Here is a 17,023-nt window from a genome sequence, read left to right on the forward strand (position 1 = left end):
GCCCAAACGCTCCCAGGAGACATGTGGAGCATGTACATGGGCTATACTGTTCTCCATCAGTGCACATGGCTAAATGCATTTCTCTTAAGACGCAGCCCAGGGCCTGTGATAAGAGGGGTCCTGGCCTGGCTGCACACAGCTGCTGAGAAAGCCCCTTACCTCGCTGGGTCTTGGGCCCGGCTTACAAGGAGAGAGTTGGAACACGAGCTCTGAGATCCCTTTGGCTCAACCCAGTGTCACGCCCACACTCAGCAGGGAAATTTTGGTTTCATGGTTTTAATAAGGTTCGAAGCAAACCAAGTCTTGGCTCGAGTGCTGGCAGGGAGAGTTAATTTGGTAGAAAACAAATGGGAAGCCCAAGACCTTGGCAGGGGATATTTATTACCTCTTTCTTTCAAGCTCTCCTGCCCCCAGGGCTTATTACTGTGGAATCTGCTGCTTGGGGGAAAACCAACTCTCCAGCTTCATAAACGTTTGTAAGAGCAAATTTAATAAAGCTGCCACTAATACCATTCAGATGTAATTCCTTCATTTTGCATTATTAGTCTTTCTCTTTTATTGCAAAGCATTGGAAATGCATGGAGTCATTGTTATAGCAACAAAAGGAAATGACTAACTGGCAGGTTACTGATTAGCCATACTTGGGAGCAAATAGAAGAAAGTGCTGAAACAGGGTGGCCCAGGTCTTGCGGTTCCTTTTTGTTTCCTTTTATTACGAATGGCAGAACACACCTGCGTGCTTTTCCCTACAATCACTTTGTATTACTGTGTACCGTATGTATTGTATTATCACTAAACTATGGTTGTGGAATTTGTAGATTTTCACTAAACACAAGTGTGAGGTGGGCGGCATATCCCCTACACCACGTCTCTGAAGACCACAAAATGATGCTGCCTGCCATACACCAGCAGCGGAGGGGAAGGGGGGTTCTCTTACATCTGTCCAAAGTCTCTTTCTAAAACAGAAAACCTGCAAATTGTCCTTGTTTCATGAGACTGATTTTACCATGATGATAGTAATAGTAATAAAAAGTTTCCATTCCACAAAAGGAAAAGAGAAGCCAGCAAAGAGAACCGGATGAACCCCAGCAAGGGCGTGAGTCGCTGGTGGAAGGCATCCCGTGATTTGCTTGTTATGATTCAGGACGGAAGAAGTGTTTGACCTGGAAACACGCCCCATTCCTGACCCGTTCAGGGGCGCAGACCTGCTTGTATGTTAGGAGTTAGCGCCAGTTGCCTGTGCTTTGTCACCACCTCGAGTCCTTCGGGACAAGGAAGGTAGAAAATGATAATAGGCAAGTGCGCTGTGGCCAGGCCCACAGGGTAGGATGGTTACAGATTCTTTGCGCAGGAAAAGGCAGCTGCTTGCTGAGAACCAAATGAACCCAAGGTCGTTCCTTCATCCTGTTGACTGGGGGCGGTGCCTACTATGTGCCGGGTGCAGGGCTAGGCACTGGGGGTGCTGTCCTCAGCAGACAGCCTCCTGGCTCTGGCCTGCCATGGGACAGCAACAGCCACATGGTGACAGGCACTGGCCCCAGTACTACTAACACCTATTCACTTATTTCTTGTTCATCAAAATTAGCGGTGAGTTAGAGCAGGTGCATGGGACAAGCATCATGATTAATTTTTCCTGCCTTTGAAGAAAAATGCTGAGATATGAATAGTACAGTAAGAATAGGAGGGACTCCATCTTCAGGCTAAGGTTCCACTTTATTTTTTAAATTGAAGTATAGTTGCTACACAATATTATATTGGTTTCAAGTACACAACACAGTGTGGTTCAACAGTTACCCACACTATTAAGTCCTCACTCCAACTAGTTCATTTACTATCTGTCCTTTTATTTTATTATTTATTTATTTTTTCAGATGCCATTTAAAAAACCAGGAAGTTAGGAGGTAAGATTCCTAACATATTTTACGGTAATCAGCCAGTAATCTACCCTATCTTGGAGCAGGGCCGCAGTCCCAAGTGGTATGTCCCTGAGCTTGAGGGTGACCACGGTCTTGGAGAATAACAGGGTCAAGAAAGTCCTTGTGTTAAGTTTATCTTACAGAATATCTTGAGGACTGACTGTGGTTGGTGACATAATGTCCCTCGCTGGAGACAGACATCATGAGACCCCATGTCAGCCTACGCTCCTCTGGCCTTTACACCATTCTTGAAATCCTTTAAGGACACGAATCCTATGCGTCCTCTATGAGGATGCCTGCACTCCCCTTTCTTCGAGTGTGTGCTTTGCCTTAAATAAAGCCTTCTTGCTGCTCAGTTTATTGCGTTCTGTCTCTGAGCTCTTCCAAGCCTCTTGGGAGATTAATGAGAGACCTCTTTCCTAGTGGTATGTTACTTCACTATTTCATTCCAGTTTCTAGACTGAAGCACAAGTCTTCCCTTCTGTTCTACTTCAGACACGTAGGGAAGGGCTATTGAGGTCTCTGATCTGGGCCTGCAAGTTCCCTTTCCCTGGGTGACCTGGACAGGGCTGCAGCTGTATGATCATGCTCTTTAGCAGCTTGCCTGAAAAATCTCCTTTCTTTGCTTTGGGGACGTTCTCAAAACATAATCTCACTCCATCCAGTGCTCTGTGGCTCCCCCAAATCCTGGGGTGGTGGGGGCTTAGTTCCCATGCCGTGCAGATTCAAGTGGATGCTGGACACCATGTGACCCTGTATTCAGAAGTTGGCGAGGGACCTTCCCTATGCCTATGCCGAGCATGAGTTCAATGAACTTCCCTTTCTCCCTTTGCTTTTCCTTGTTCTCTGCTGCCTGCACGGCTGCTGCCATTCACTACTGCTCCCACTTTAATGAATTCCTTCCTTACCTACATGTGTCTAACCTGTTCATGAATTCTTTCTCTGTCAGAGTCAAGAACCCTCCCCTGTCCAGGCTGAGGTCTCACCTGGTGTGCAGGGAGAGACCTCCCCAGACACAGCTGCCTGGCAACAGCGGGAAGCTGAGTATCCTGACTTTGGGGAGGATGAGGTTTTAGTCTCCCATCCCACCCCAGTCATGTGACCCAGACTCAGCCAGGAGAGAAACTGCAATTGGGTTAAACAGTATAAGGATATTTTATCAGAGGATACTTTCAGTTGTAAGAAATAAAAAACTCAAATAGCTGTTAAAAAAAATTCAACCAAGTAAATTTGAAGATTTAATTTGCCTTATTAAGTGATTCATGGACCAGGCAGCATCTCCTCTAGCTAGCAGAGAGCTGCTTGGAGGATTTGTATAAAAATGGAAAGTTTTTTAGGCAAGGCCAAGAAATTACTAGCAAAAGTAAAGATTATTTCAGTCATGGTCACCCTCCTTTAGGGGGACAAGAAGGGGGTCTTATCGTGCAGCTTACTTTATCTTCTTTTGGGGTAATGGAGAGGGCTCAAATGACAGATTACACTGTTGGTGCTGACCAGAAAACCCCTAGGAAAATGTTAAGACAACAGTTCTGGGGAGGTTGAAACTGCAGTGAGATTAGAAATTAAGCCCTGGTTTGGTGACCTGGCCCAGCACAAGTGATCCTGTCTCGGGCCTGTGACTTTCTTTTTAACATAGCTTAAACAATAAGAGAATTCACTGTTGCATTTGTCTAGATATACCAGAGGTAGGTCACGTTTGATCCAGGGGCTCTGCAATGTCACCAGGGACACAGTCCCTGCTGTCTCTACTTCATCCAAGCCTAGATCCCTCTGTGGTCATATGTGGCTGGCATCCCTAGTACACCACGTGTCCCCATCTAGGTTGGGGGAGAGAGAAGCAGAGAGCAGGTTTTCTCTTCCCCCAATCATCTGATTAGACTGGCCTGGGTTTTTTGAACCAATCTGAACCAGAACCTGAGCCTCACCGTGGCAAAGGGGTGATATGCCAACTGGCCTCTGCATCAGATTTCCCCTCTAGAGGTGGGGAGGGGTCAGTAAGCCTGATTATCTTGGCTGCTGTGCCCAGGCTACTGGGGACCACAGAGCCCACCACATGTGACCCCAGAATTGCCAGCTGCCATGCCCCCTGCGTACAAGGCAGCCTGGGATTATGGAGCTGGTATCGTGGGCAGGAGGTGGGGTAGTGGGGGAGGGGGACACTTGAGCAGGGGCAAGGCAGGTCTCATGAAAGGACCACTCAGTGCTGGGTTGACACAGATCTAACAGGTGAGGGCGGAGCAGAACAGACACGTCCGCGGGCCGTGGGCCTTCAGAAATCAGGGAGATGGGGAGGAGGCAGCTAGGAGATTGAGAGGTGCAGCTAGAAGGGTGGGCCATAGGTACCGGGCCGATAGGAATCCATCCTTAGAAGTCCTCCCTGAGCTGCGCCCTGACCAGAATGTGAGGATACTGGAGGCCCAGTCGTCCTCTTCCCTGGGGCCCCGGGGCCGACAGAGGCACCTCTGGGGTATCTGGGCCCAGCCTAGGCCTTCCTGGTTGCATGTTCCCTGTCCTTGTACGGCTGTAACTGCTCCTGCGGGCAGACAAGCAGCGTAGCCTCCTCCTCCTCCGGCAGGCCGGCCCTCTTCCCCCGTCTGGGTCAGGGCTGCCTCTGGGATTGCCCAGCCCAGACACTGGGGCGTTCTGAAGCGCGCCGCGGGGATCCCACTGGAGTGCCGGGAGGTCAGCACCTGGTCCAGAAGACACTTTGGGAACATTTGTTGAATCAGTGTTTCCTCTCAACTTGCAAATCTCACCACTGCGCACCTCACTTTCCAAAACGGCAAACATGCAACCACACGCAGAGCGCCTGCCCCAGGCGTGCGCGCTCCCCAGGGTGGGCTCGGACGAGACAGGACCCAGGAGCGCCTCGGGTGTAAAGGGCGAGGGGCTCCGGAGCGCGCAGGCCCCTCCCCTCCCTGCGCACAAGGCAGGGCGACCTGCCCCGGCCCCGCCCTGCCCCCCGGCGGAGACCCGGGCTGACCGCCTGCGCCCGCGCGCCAGGGTACCAGCTCGGGGCCGGCGGGGCGGGGAGAGGGGCGGGGCTCGCCGGGACTACGTCCGGGGCGGGGCCAGGTGAGTCGGGGGCGGGGCCAGGTGAGGCGGCGGCGGCGCGCGTACAGGTGCGCCGCAGGTCGGGGCTTAGCCAGGTAAGGCCCGCGTCGGCTCTGGGGGGCAGCCCTCCGAGCCCCGTGGGGACGCAGCGCGGGGGCCCGAGGGCGGGAGCGGGAGCGGCGCCCTGTTCCCCGGTTTCCGCGCGCGCGCGCTCCCTTACCCCATGTTTTCTTGCTCTGGTCTCAGCCCAGACTTCGGCTGCCCGGCGTTTTCTCCCCAAGGAGGGGGTCCCCCATTTGGCCGGCCGCACCCCGCAGGCCCGTCAGCCCCGCCCACTCCGAGCCCGGGAGGCGGGAGGCGTGTTCCCGTGTCGCTGGTGGGAAGACGGGCCGAGCAGGTGCCGCGCGGGTCCCCTGGGGCCCCGCTAGTACTCAGGATGGCACCCCAAGGGTTATGGGCCGAAAGCTTGGCAATCAGCCAATCACCCTCCAGAAGCGCAGTTAGGAGAGGGCCTGGCTGCTCTCACTTTTCTCACACTCTGCTGTGGGGCCGTCCCGAGACGAAGCCTGGCATTTGGGGCTGCGGTTCCTCAATGCCTTGGGAGGTGGGTGCGGGTAGCTGCTCGTGCCCCAGGAGAAGGAACTGCCGAATTGAATCGTCCTAAGAGGGAGGAAGTCCTGTGAGCCCTTGGCGGGGCTGGAGACCCTGCCTTGGCCGTCTGGGGGCCGCCGGCGTGGAGGTCTTGTGTCTGAGGCTGTGTGGTCCAGGGAGCTCCGTGCTGTGCGTCGCCATGTCTGTGACAGGCAGTGCCGACATCTACGCAGATTGAGGACTCAAAATTTAATGTAAGACTCAACAGTAAACGTCTTTCCGTCAGTCTCTTCGGCAGTTTTAGGATCGTGTTTGTGAGCACATTTCATACAGTGACCAGTCATTCCTCAAACCAACAACAGGGCTGCGGGTGGGGGTGAAGAGGGACACAGGGCCCAGCCGGAGCCTAGCTAGGCTCTGTGGACAGGCATCCCCCAGGCCCGGCTTACAGGGGACACAGAGCCTGCTCTCTGTGCAATAGAGGTAAGCTGTGGGTTTGTGGGAGGTTAGAGAGGGCTTCCTGGAGGAGGCAGCCATTGAGCTGGAAGATGGATGAGAAGTAGGCAGGGGAGGTTGGCACATTGAGATCACACAGAGGCTGGCGACTGTAAGTGTACCTGATAGATGGAGCCAGTAGGAATCTACTTGGATGATGTCATTGAGTTATTGAAGTGCAACCTCAGAAAGATGTTCTAAGGTCTGGAAATATGACTAAACATCCCTCAGACATAGGGCCTCTTCCTAACAAGGTAGGTCAGGCAGAACCGGCTGTGTGGGCACCATAGATGTGGCTTCAGTTAAAGAGAGGATAGGAAGAGCTCAGGCTCTGCTGGAGGCGCTGGATATGTGTATCTTTCACATCAAAAAATTCATCCTGTTCCCTGAATTCACCCTCTTTCACTGATGGGGAAACTAAGGCAGACAGGCAGCAGGAGTCAGACACCTAGTTTTTGAGCAGGTCAGGGACTCAGCTTCCCAGCCCATAAATGACCCTGTTTTCCAGCCATCCCCAGAAGGTCACGGTCACCATCACTAATGGCTCTCAGCCCTGGCTGCACACCTGATTGCCTCATTCCTCGCCCACACCAGCCTCATGAAGGACACCTTTTACAGATGAGGAAACCGAGGCAGAGGGGTGGGGGTAGGTGACTTCCCGAGGTCCCATGGCCAGTGAGGCCAGCTGTCCTGCATGTGCAGCGTCTGTGCTCTCCCCATCGGCTGTGCCACCTGCAGGGCGCTGAGCTCTGCCTTCCAGGGGGAGATGGCTGAAGCCCTCCAGTGACTGCCCTTCACACTTGTGTGGCATGAGCATGGGGATATGGAAATGATGTTTTCCATTTCTTCTCAGATAAATTACTTACCTTTTCCCTCCATCCTTTCATTAAAATGGATACTCAAGGAAGATGTGCACATGTAGCCAGAGGCTTCCTGGGCCTCCCAAGGTACATGTGAGGGGAGACCTGGGCCCTGCATTGTGGGAGTGGGGATGGCCTTGAAGATGCCTGTGTGGGGCCCAGGTGGCACCCTGCTCCTCAGTCCTGCCCCAGGATCCTCATGTGGAGTCTCCTGGAACTCCTGGCAGCCAGGTCAGGCCAGGGTCTGGGTTTCTGGGTCACTAGAGGGCAGGCTTGGTCGTGGCCCCTGTTTTCTCACTCTCAGATGGGCTTCGTGAGCAGCCTGGTGTCCTGGTGCTCAGAGGGTGTAATGTCAGTACCCGTAGAGGTAGGGCAGCACTAGCTAACAGCTGGCACTGGAGCCCGACCCCCTGATCCTGGCCGTGTGACCTTGAGTTGCTAACCTGCGTTGCTAGCCACTCTGCCCTGGTGTCGCCATTTGTAAAATATGAACAGTATTATTACTTACTCTGTAACTCAGTAGGGTTATTGGGAGAATCAAAAAATGAGTTAATTTGTGCAAAGTGCCTAAAACAGGGCATGACACCTTGAGAAATGTTGCATACCTGAACATTATCCCTGCCCGTGACCTGTGGAGCCATGTGAGGATGGACTTCTGTGGACCGTGCTCTGGCCGAGGCTGAGGGCCAAGCTGTGTTTCTTCAGTGGCCCTGCACAGAGCAGGACAGTGGGAAGCTCGTTTTCAGGTGGAGCCACTGTCTGTCCATCCGAAGGAACTGGTTTGGTGGGTCAGGAGTCCAGAAACTCCTGGGCAGCTGCCCCTTCCTGACCCCGGGGGGCAGCAAAATCCAAACCAGCAAAGAAAACAGTGGTTGGTGGCTGCGTCACCTGCTGCCCTTATCTGCAGGGAGGTAGCCTCGGGCCATGGGACTTAAGGAAAAGCAGCTCCTCTCTGGCCCAGCCAGTGAGGCCCCTGCAGTTTCCCCAACACCACATTTGGCTCTGCCCTGTTATAAACACCTTGCGTTTTATGTAGGAGGGCTTATTTATTCATTTACGTTTTTTAATTTATGGAGAATTTCGAACATTAAGCAAGGCATTCCAGTGTCAGCCATTGCTCTGCAGCAGCCAAACCTGGCCTAGGCTTCCCCCCTCCGGGCCCCCGCCTTCCCCACTACCTGCTCAGCCCACCTTTCCTACTTCCCTGGTATTTTAAAGCGGTTCCCAGATCTCGTACCCCATAAATATTGCCACTTGAATCCCTTTCTTGACTGTGACCGCAATGCTATTATCACACCTAAAGCTATCAGCAGTAATGCCCTAACGTCCAGTACCCTCTCGTATTCAGATTCCCAGTTGCCTCAAATATAAAATTTCTTCTAGGTTTTTTAAAAATCGTTTTCCTAACAGGATCCAGAGGAGGTCTGTGCGTTGCAGTTGGTTAATCTGTCCTCGGAGCCACAGCTTTAGGAGTGGTTTGTATTTGGCTTCCACCTGCCCGGTGACTGTCAATGCGAGTCTCTGGAGTCTGTGACCTTTCAGTGTGATGCCACACCTGTCACTTTATTTGATTCTCACTGTGGCACGCTGGTGGGGGCTTGTGCCCATTTTGCAGAATAGGAAGTGGGGCCCAACAGGAGCGGACTGGCCTCAGGTGGCACCTGGCGGAGGGGTCACCCAGGCTGGAACCTCTGACTCTGGGCTGCTCGCCCACAGTGGCTGCTGCGGGGGCTGGTGGCCAGCACTAGAGAGGTGCACAGGGGTCAGAACCAGGTCCAGCTCTTGGTACAGAGAGGCCCGCCGGGCCCACCTTCCCCTGAGGCTGGGGCGCTTTCTCTCTGTCCACACTGAGGGCAAGTCTCTATTTGACCTGGCTGGCTGTAAGCGGGTGCTTCTGTAAAGAGGTTCTGAAGGTGGAGGGGAGGTTTAGTGGGGCCCTGTGAGTCCCACTTCAGTGTCCAAGGAGGCTGCCCGGGAGGTATGTAGGAATTCAGACTGTATCACTGAACTGGACTCAAGCTGTTGCTAATTATGGAAGCCATTTATAGAGCACCTCCTCCTTGAAAGAGCTCTGTGTCCCAGGTTGGGGGACAGCGTATGCAGCGTTTCTAAGGCAGGAACAGTTGTATATTTGAGGGGCAACCTGGAGGCCTGTGTGGCTGGAGCAGAGGGAAAGGGCAGAGTGGATGTGGGGTGACAGGGGTTCTGGAGGGTGGCCCAGGGGTCTTTTCAGCTGCTTTGACTCTTATTCCAGCAATTACAGGAAGCTGTTGGCACCCAGGCGTCACGGGAGGTGTGGAGTAGGCAGTTGGGGTGTTCAAGGCCAGAGCTGGAGGAGAGGTCAGGCCCGAGACCTGGGCTGGGGGGTGGCGAGCACGGGATTTAGTGTCCCTGAGAGAGGGGAGGGCCCAGGGTCCCCTGAAGGCTCTGAGTGCAGGTGCTGGAGGCTCCGGCCAAGGCTCCCACTGGGTCCTTCTCGGGCACAGCAGCCTGGGATGGCAGAGAATGGGAAGGGTGAGGTGGGAGCCCCTGGGCGTGGTGGTGAGACTGGCAAGGAGGCCTTGAATGCTGGGCTCTTTTGCATTCCCTTTGCTGGATTTTATTCAACAGGCACCCCAAGTTCCTGCTTGTGGCCTCATCTTTATACACAGCAGTGCGGAGGAAGATTCCTCCTGTGGCCCTCTCGAGAAAGTAAGGGGTCTTCTTCCCCAGAAACACCTGGAAGACTTTTCCTGGTGCTTTGTGGACTAAATGAACCTGTCTGTGTGTCCAGGGAAATTGCCATGTGCTGATTGGCTCAACTTGGCTCCCCAACAAACCTTTGAAAACGAGATGGGAGTATTCTTCGGTAGTCAGGTGGCCCTGGGAGGTGGGGTGGGTCAGCTCCTTGCAGCTGGAGGGCTTGCAGGTGAGGCTGCACACCTGCACGAGCTCCTGGGTACCCCAGGCAGAGAGGGTGACAGCGATGCTGGGCAGGAGTAGTCTCGTCCACCCAGAAGGCTGTGGGAGCAGCCCTGCGTCCACAAGAACCCCAGGTGGGCCAGGCGGCCCCTGCAGCTCTTTCCAGACTCCCTCACCCTTTCAGGGCACTGGGTGTCCTGGGACTCGTGGGCACGCCTCCGACGAGGTCATGTAGCAGGTCACAGCTTGTTTGGACCTTGCTGCGGCCAGCTTTGGGTGTCTCACCCAGGTGTCACACAGGACCAGTGGCTCCTGGCCCCTCTACTTGGACAAGGGTCTGCGTGTGCCTTCTCACCAGTGTTGGGGATCCAGTGGTGTTTATGACAAAGAGCAGGAGTGGGGATCTGATGCAATGAATCTGTGGCACAGCTGAGACAGAAGGTTCATACTACTTCTTAGGAGATGCCACTAGGAGACCCCAGAATCGCAGCTCAGTGGTGACTCCCTACCAGCCCTGAGCAAGAGCTCCTGCCCTTCACACCTGAGCCACTGCGCCCCCTGACCCTTGCCCGTGCCAGCCCCTTTCTCCCCAGAGCATATAAAATTTGGGGTTAGGCCCAGGTGCATCGGAGTCCCCCTCCTCCCAAGAGCCCTTTATCAGAGCACCCTGTTCTGCACACAGGGCCGGCCACTGGCCAGCTCCGCCTCTGTTCGCCCCATATCAGCTGCATCACTCAAATTCAGTTTGGCGCTAATTTGCTGGAGGTAAGAAGTGTTAATTTGTAGCTACTACGCTAAAATAACTGCTGTGAGGGTCTGTTTGTATAATGTGCAAATATAGTTTTAGAGCAACAAACCATTTTGCTATTTGTAGAGTTGGGTGACTTGAAACATCCCTTGCACACCATCCCAGAGAGCCTGCCTATGCTGCAGGTGACAGGTGGCACTGGGGCCTACTGGGTACCCGGGGTTCCTCCCATTGGAGCGAGTCCAGACAGGAGCTCAGTCCTCAAGACCCTTTAATCTGGTGAGGGAGCCCACGGTTAACCACACGTTCGTACAAACAGGTACATGCTGTCACGTTTGCACCTTGTGGCGGTTTAACCGGGATGAGGACAGGTGCTGGGAGGGTGGGTGGGAGGGGGCCTGATGCCCTCCTGGTTGGAAGGGGGTCTGAAGGCTGAGCAGGAGTTGCCCTGCAGGTGGGGGCTGTGGTCTAAAGCTAATACGTATTTGGTCTTTGCCGCTTTATTCTAGTTCCTGGCAGAGGAATTGGATTTCCTAAAGCCATTCGGATTTCCAGAGTTCTAGGAGTGTCTTTGTTATTCCTAAGAGGTCCCCTGTGACTTTATCTGAGTTTATGCTAATGAGGTGACTCTGGGTTGGCACCTAGATAGCCCCAGGATGGGATTGGTCCCCAGAGGACCCAGCCTCCTGATAGAGGGTTAAACCCATGGGCCCCTCACGACAAGCTCAGGCGGCAGGAGGGCTGGAGGTGGAGCTACCCTGCGTTGGTAAGAACTCCAAGCCCTGAGGCTGAGAGCTTCCAGGCTGGCACTGGCGAAGCTTCCATGTGCTGGGAGGGTGGGAGTCCCTGCATGCCAGCCAGCCTGGTATGTCTTGTGTATGGCTGCTCCTGAGCTGTATCCTTTATCATAGAATTATTGAATGTGAAGTGGGGTCTTGGGAAGCCCCACATTTGAAACCATGTCAGACCAAAGTGCAGTTAACCTTTGGTTAGGGGACTTGAGACTTTGAACTGGCATCTGAAATGGGGGCAGCTTTGTGGCCCTGGGCCCTTAACCTGTAGGTAACTCTAGGTTGCTAACTGCAGGTAGTTTGCATCAGAATGGGGTTGAATTGTAGGACACCCACTTTGTGCCAGAGAATCAGAGAGTTGGTGTTGGAATGACAAACTTGTTGTTAGAAAAGACTTCACAGGCAGAAAGAATTTACAAGGGTGGGGGAAGAATCAGTGCAAAGGCCCTGGAGTAGGCGGGAGCAGTGTGGGGTCTAGGGGAGCCTCAGACGGGCAGGGCGTCTGCATCTGTAGCCATAGGAGAAAGAGGAGAGAGCACCCGGGGTGAGGGAGTGCGGAGCGGGGTCAGGCTGCACCTGAACCTCAAATCACGGGGGCAAGGGTCCTCCTGGGTGTGTTTTCTTGTCAGTTGGAAGGGGATAGAAAGTCTTCATTCACTGCTTGCTCCTTGCAAGGAGCTGGGTGCCCAGAGCAAAGTGACATTAAATGATAATTTTCAGAAAAGGACAACATCATAACTATCACACAGATATAAAAATGAACGTGTGGTAAAGGTTTTTTTTAACTTGGGAGGGAAGCAGGCAAGTGTTCTCACTGGTTGAAAAGAATCTATCTGAAGGACAGAGGCATTTATAGATCGGGAATACTGAAATGAAAGTGCGCATGGAGGCAGATTTGGGGCATTTTGGGGAGGAGGAGGGAGGAAGGGGGTAACGAGGAAGGGAGAGAAGTCAACTGCAGGACAGAATTTGCATGACCACAGATAAGAAGTACTTCGCGTTGCTGTCGGTTATCTCCCAGAGGAGCAGTCAGGTGCGCCGGAGGGATGCTCTCCGTTCCAGGCGGCGCAGCTTCCCGGAGAGGTACAGGTGTGGCCCCTGACACAAGGCTTTGGGCACGTCCGTCCCTTGCCCTGTCGGGGCCTCGGTTTTCAGTTTTCTGAGGCACAATGACAGTCTCTGGCACAAGGTGTCCACTGTGATCCTCTCTAGTGCCACAGTTTATGATTCGGGCAATTCCTGGGGAGGAGAAATCAGAGTATGTCAGAGGCTTGTATCAGGTTCTTCAGAGACAGAACCAGTAGGACATATTTACATATAAAGAGATTTGTTTTTAGGCATTGGTCATGCGTTTGTGGGGATCAGCAAGTTTAAAATCTGTCGGGCAGACCAGCAGGCCAGAAACTCAGGCAGAATCCCCCCTGGAAAACCTCAGTATTTGCTCTTAAGGCCTTCAACTGATTAGATGAGGCTCACCCACGTTGTGGAAGGTTGTTTGCTTTACCCAAAGTCAGCTGATTGTGAATGTTAATCTTATCACAAATACCTCTGCAGTAGCGTCTAGGCTAGTGTTGACTGACCGCCGGACACCATAGGCCAGCCGAGCTGATGCATCAAATCAACCATCCGCAGGCTGGTGGGATGGTGTAAGTTTGGGGAGAGGAAATCCTGGGGCAAAATACCTCTAAAAACTGAAATCAGTCAAAGGGAGAAATAAGGTTTAAAATCCGTTTATTGCTTACAAACTGCGTCCAGCCCATCTCTCTCTCCTGCAGCAGCAGTAGCAAAACCAGCCCTCCCCCTCACCTCTCAGGGACAGATAAGCCCTCCTCGCCCAGGTAATTACCCATTGATATGGAGATGAACCTCATTCCACCCCCGAGGAATGATGCAAATGCACTAAAGCCATAGTTCTTTCCACCTCTGAACGCCTATTGAAATGCAGATGTGCCAAAGCCAGGCGAGATATTCTGGAAATACTACAATTTTACCCACAGATGGCCTCCCTTGTGCCGGAGCCCAGTGCTTCTGTTGGGGCCTTGCAGCCAGTCTGTGCCACTTGAGCTCCTGGGCCTGGAGACGACAGACCACCTGTGCAAGGGTGCCTTGTGGGAGCAGGACACCAGTCTCCCCAGGAGCTCCTAGGCCCCTCAGTGGCAGCCCTGGGGATGGGCTGCCTTCTGCCACGCTCCCATCCTGCAGGTGGTGAGGTCTGCTGACCACACGTAGCAGGGGCAGACGGGGGCTGTCCAGGCCTGCGGGGCGCCCTGCAGTGGTGGGGGAGCCTAGTTCACTCGCAGCCTTAGGACTGGGAGGCGCAGGGGGTCCACAGGGCCCACCCTTACAGAGCCCCCGCTGGCTGTTGCCGCAATACAGCGCGGGGCCCAGCATGCAAACTTCAAAGCAAATGATGGTGTCTGTGCTTTTTGAGACAGGAGGATGGTGTAAAGGTTTGAGCCTGTAAAGGAAAGAAGGAGTAAACGTCACTCTTGGGTTAAAGCAGAGTCCTGAGGGGAGCAAAGCTTTCTTGGCTTCAGGGGCTTTGAATTCTGAAGGCCTTTCCCTGAGGGCAGAGGAGGGGGACGAGGCCTGGGTCCGGTGGTCAGTGCCTCCTGTGGGGCTTTGAGGTGAGATGTTCCGGTGGCATTCTCCTCTCCTGGGTCAGGAGCCCCTCCCCCTGCGTTTTTGGTCAGGGGACACCTAGTGCCCCCAGAGGGTGGCTTTCAAGCTGTCTGGCTTATAGCAGGCTTACCTTTCCAGGCGAGCCTGGGGGGCTCCGGAGGCCCTGGTGGTGAGAGTGAGGACTGCATGGCCTCCCTCTGTCATGAAACCATTGCTCCTTCCATCAGGGACTCCCCGCTGCCTGTCACGAGGCATAAGTGGAATGACAGGTCAGCAGCAAGTTCCCTGCAGGTCAGGGTGCCCTCCCCAGAGGCAACAGCCCTTGGGACCTCTGCCCTCTGCCCCAAGCTCATTGTGTGGCCCAGGGACAAACGACCAATGTGTGCAAAGTTCTCAGCCCACCAGGCTTCCTGGCCGTGTTCCTTGCAGACAGCTGCCTTCGCTGTGACCTGCGCTGTAGGTGTAGACGATTGGGTTCCTCTTCTCACCTTTGCTGCAGGTAGGGGAAGGCTTCTGGCCAGGCATGTGTACATAGTCCCAGACCTGGGTGTCACCCCTGCTGCCTCCCCGGTCCCCAGGGAGCTGCCCCCAGGTTGGGGAGAGCTGCGTTTGGAAGGTAGTACTGTGCTTCTGACACAGGGAAGGTGGGTGTTGGGGTCCAGGTCTGGCAGTGCTGGGCCTCCCCTGCCTGGTGCTCTGTGCTCTGCATCCTGCCAGGGAACAAAACCCAATCCTGTTTGTAGCCCTGTCCCAGCTGGCTGGCCATTCAACTTCCACCCCACATGGCCCTTCTGCCCTTAGAAGCCATGGCCTCCAAGGTCCACCGACCTCAGGAGACAAGGGTGCAAGCCCAGGGGCCTGTGGACAGGGAATGGTAGCTGGTGTGGAATGTGGGGCGCTGGGGGTCTGGTCTGGAATTGTCCACACTGGAGTGTCAATGAGGGGCTTGCTGGAGGTGATGGCCCGGAACTGCCTGCAGAGGGGAGCCGGCACGTATGCATGTGGCCCTGTGTGTGTGTGCATGTGCCCATGTGAGTACATGCAGGGTGAGCATGTGGCTCCTGAGACGGTGCTGCCGGCTTCCTGGAACCTCTCTCTGGGGGTCTCTGCCCCTCTTTCTTCCGTCCTCCTCCAGTCCTGGGCTGCGCCTTGTGCCCCACCCAGGGTCTTCCACTAGCAAGACCCTGGCAGCAGGGCAGTGAGAGAGGCTGGGTGGGGCTCTTGCTCCATCTCAGCCCAGAGAGGGCAAAACTCTTGACGAGGCTGCACAGCCTTCCGGCAGCAGATCCAGCCTGAGTGGGTGGGTGGCCTGGGCTGCTGTGCCGGGGGTGGGGCAGGGCAGCACGTGGCGGAGGAGACCAGCCAGGCCACTGCTACTGTGGCCCCTACAGAGCTGTCAGAAGTGAAGCCAGGGTTTACCTGTGCCAAGGGGAGAGACGGTAGAGGTGGCAGGAGTGAGAGGCATCCTGGGGCTGATGTGCACCAGGGTCTGCACCTCATCGGCCTCAGTTTTGTCTGATAAATGGGGAGGCTGGACTTTATCGGGGTAATGGAGTCACGCAGGGGCTGGATTTCTCCCTCATTCCCTCTACAACCATTTTAATGAAAATTGTTCAGAGTAAAAAATGTGTAATACCGGAGACACATGTGTACTCTTCCTTCGTTTAGCATTTGGGACCGTTCTTTATGATTCTCTCTGCCTCTCTCTGTCTCTCTGTCTCTCTGTGTCTCTGTCTCTCTGCCTCTCAGCTGAGCCATTGGGAAGCAAGAGGCAGGGCCCTTCCCATCCCCTGCTGACCGTTTTACCGCCCATCTCCTGAGCCTGAAGACATTCTCCTGTATAACCCGACACCAGTCTCACAGCCAAGATATTAACAGTAATTCCTTTAATATCATCACCTATTCAGGCCATGTTCAGTTTCTCCAATTGTCCCAGGAATATTCTCATTGCTCTTTTATAAACTAGAATTTCGCCAGGGCTGCATTAGGTTGCTGCCCACCTTGGCCCCTCCCCTGCTCTCTTTTTTAATAACATCAACTTTTAAAGGGGCCATGGGATTGTTTTATAGAATGTCTCATTGTAGAATCATCTGATTATATCCCCCTCATGGTGCCATTTCTCATGTTCTTTGATCCCCTAGGGGTGTTTCCTGCAGAACAATAGTGCAAGAGGCTTAATGAGATTCAGGGCAGACTGGGCAGGGATTCTTCACAGGTGTCTGCTTATAGTGGGGCACTGCGTTGGGAGTCCCTGAGGTCAGGTTGTCCCCTATCCAGGTGCTGGTTGACTGCGATGGTCAAGCAGGCTCTGTTGGGAGTACATCACTTGCTGTCTAGACATACTTGGGTTGTCCACACTCCTTCCTGCCCCCACGTCTCCCTCCTTGTTGCCCAAGACACCAGCTCCCACCCGAGGTGGTGCTGGCCGTGCTCCTGGTGGCCTGGGTGTTGGGCTGAATATTCTGGTCTCAGACGCTCTGGGTTGATGTGTGGGGAAAGAGTCAATTACAAAATGTACATGCAGTCTGATTATGGCTTCAGAAAATACGGGTGCATGTGGACAATGACTGGAAGAGAATATGTACAAATAAGAATTGGCCACAGGGTTATGGGAGACGTTCCCCCATCAAATGAAGTCCTTTAATGTTATTATACCGTTTAGCCATTTAGAAATGAAATGTGGAGTAGCGGGAGTCTGGGAGAGTTTAACAAGAGCAGAGCAGTTTCTTTAAGAGATTGTTATCTGCCTGGCCCCGGGAAGTGGGTCAGGGGGAGGCAGTGCCGTGTGGGCCCTGCTGGGTGAGCGCGCCTTGTGCTGCCTACTGCTTCTGCCACACCCTGTGGAGGGGAGACCCAGGGCTGTAGGCAGGGGCAGGGTTGAGGTCAAAGGGCGCAAGTTCCATTTCTCTTGCTAAGCCAGATGTTCCCCAAATTTTTCAGAAATGCAGTGTGTTTACTTGTACCACAATCAAAGAAAAACAGTGTGAACCTTTATCGTTTTTTTCTCTTAGAGAATTTGAGGCAGATTTCAGCAAGTGGTTCAAT

At 53.9% G+C, this 17,023-nt stretch overlaps 1 protein-coding gene across 6 annotated transcripts in view; it reads left to right on the plus strand.

Annotated features, from left to right (window-relative positions):
* The first annotated feature begins 5,001 nt into the window (after positions 1-5,001).
* ARHGAP8 (Rho GTPase activating protein 8) overlaps positions 5,002-17,023 on the plus strand; it is a 63,655-nt gene continuing 51,633 nt past the window's right edge. For all 6 annotated transcript variants that reach the window (XM_073214008.1, XM_073214009.1, XM_073214011.1 and 3 more), the window contains exon 1: positions 5,002-5,065. The gene's annotated coding sequence lies outside the window, so the exon portion shown is untranslated. The remainder of the gene's footprint in view (positions 5,066-17,023) is intronic.

Source organism: Manis javanica, chromosome 10 (assembly GCF_040802235.1).
Source record: "Manis javanica isolate MJ-LG chromosome 10, MJ_LKY, whole genome shotgun sequence".
In the NCBI taxonomy this organism is placed as follows: domain Eukaryota; kingdom Metazoa; phylum Chordata; class Mammalia; order Pholidota; family Manidae; genus Manis; species Manis javanica.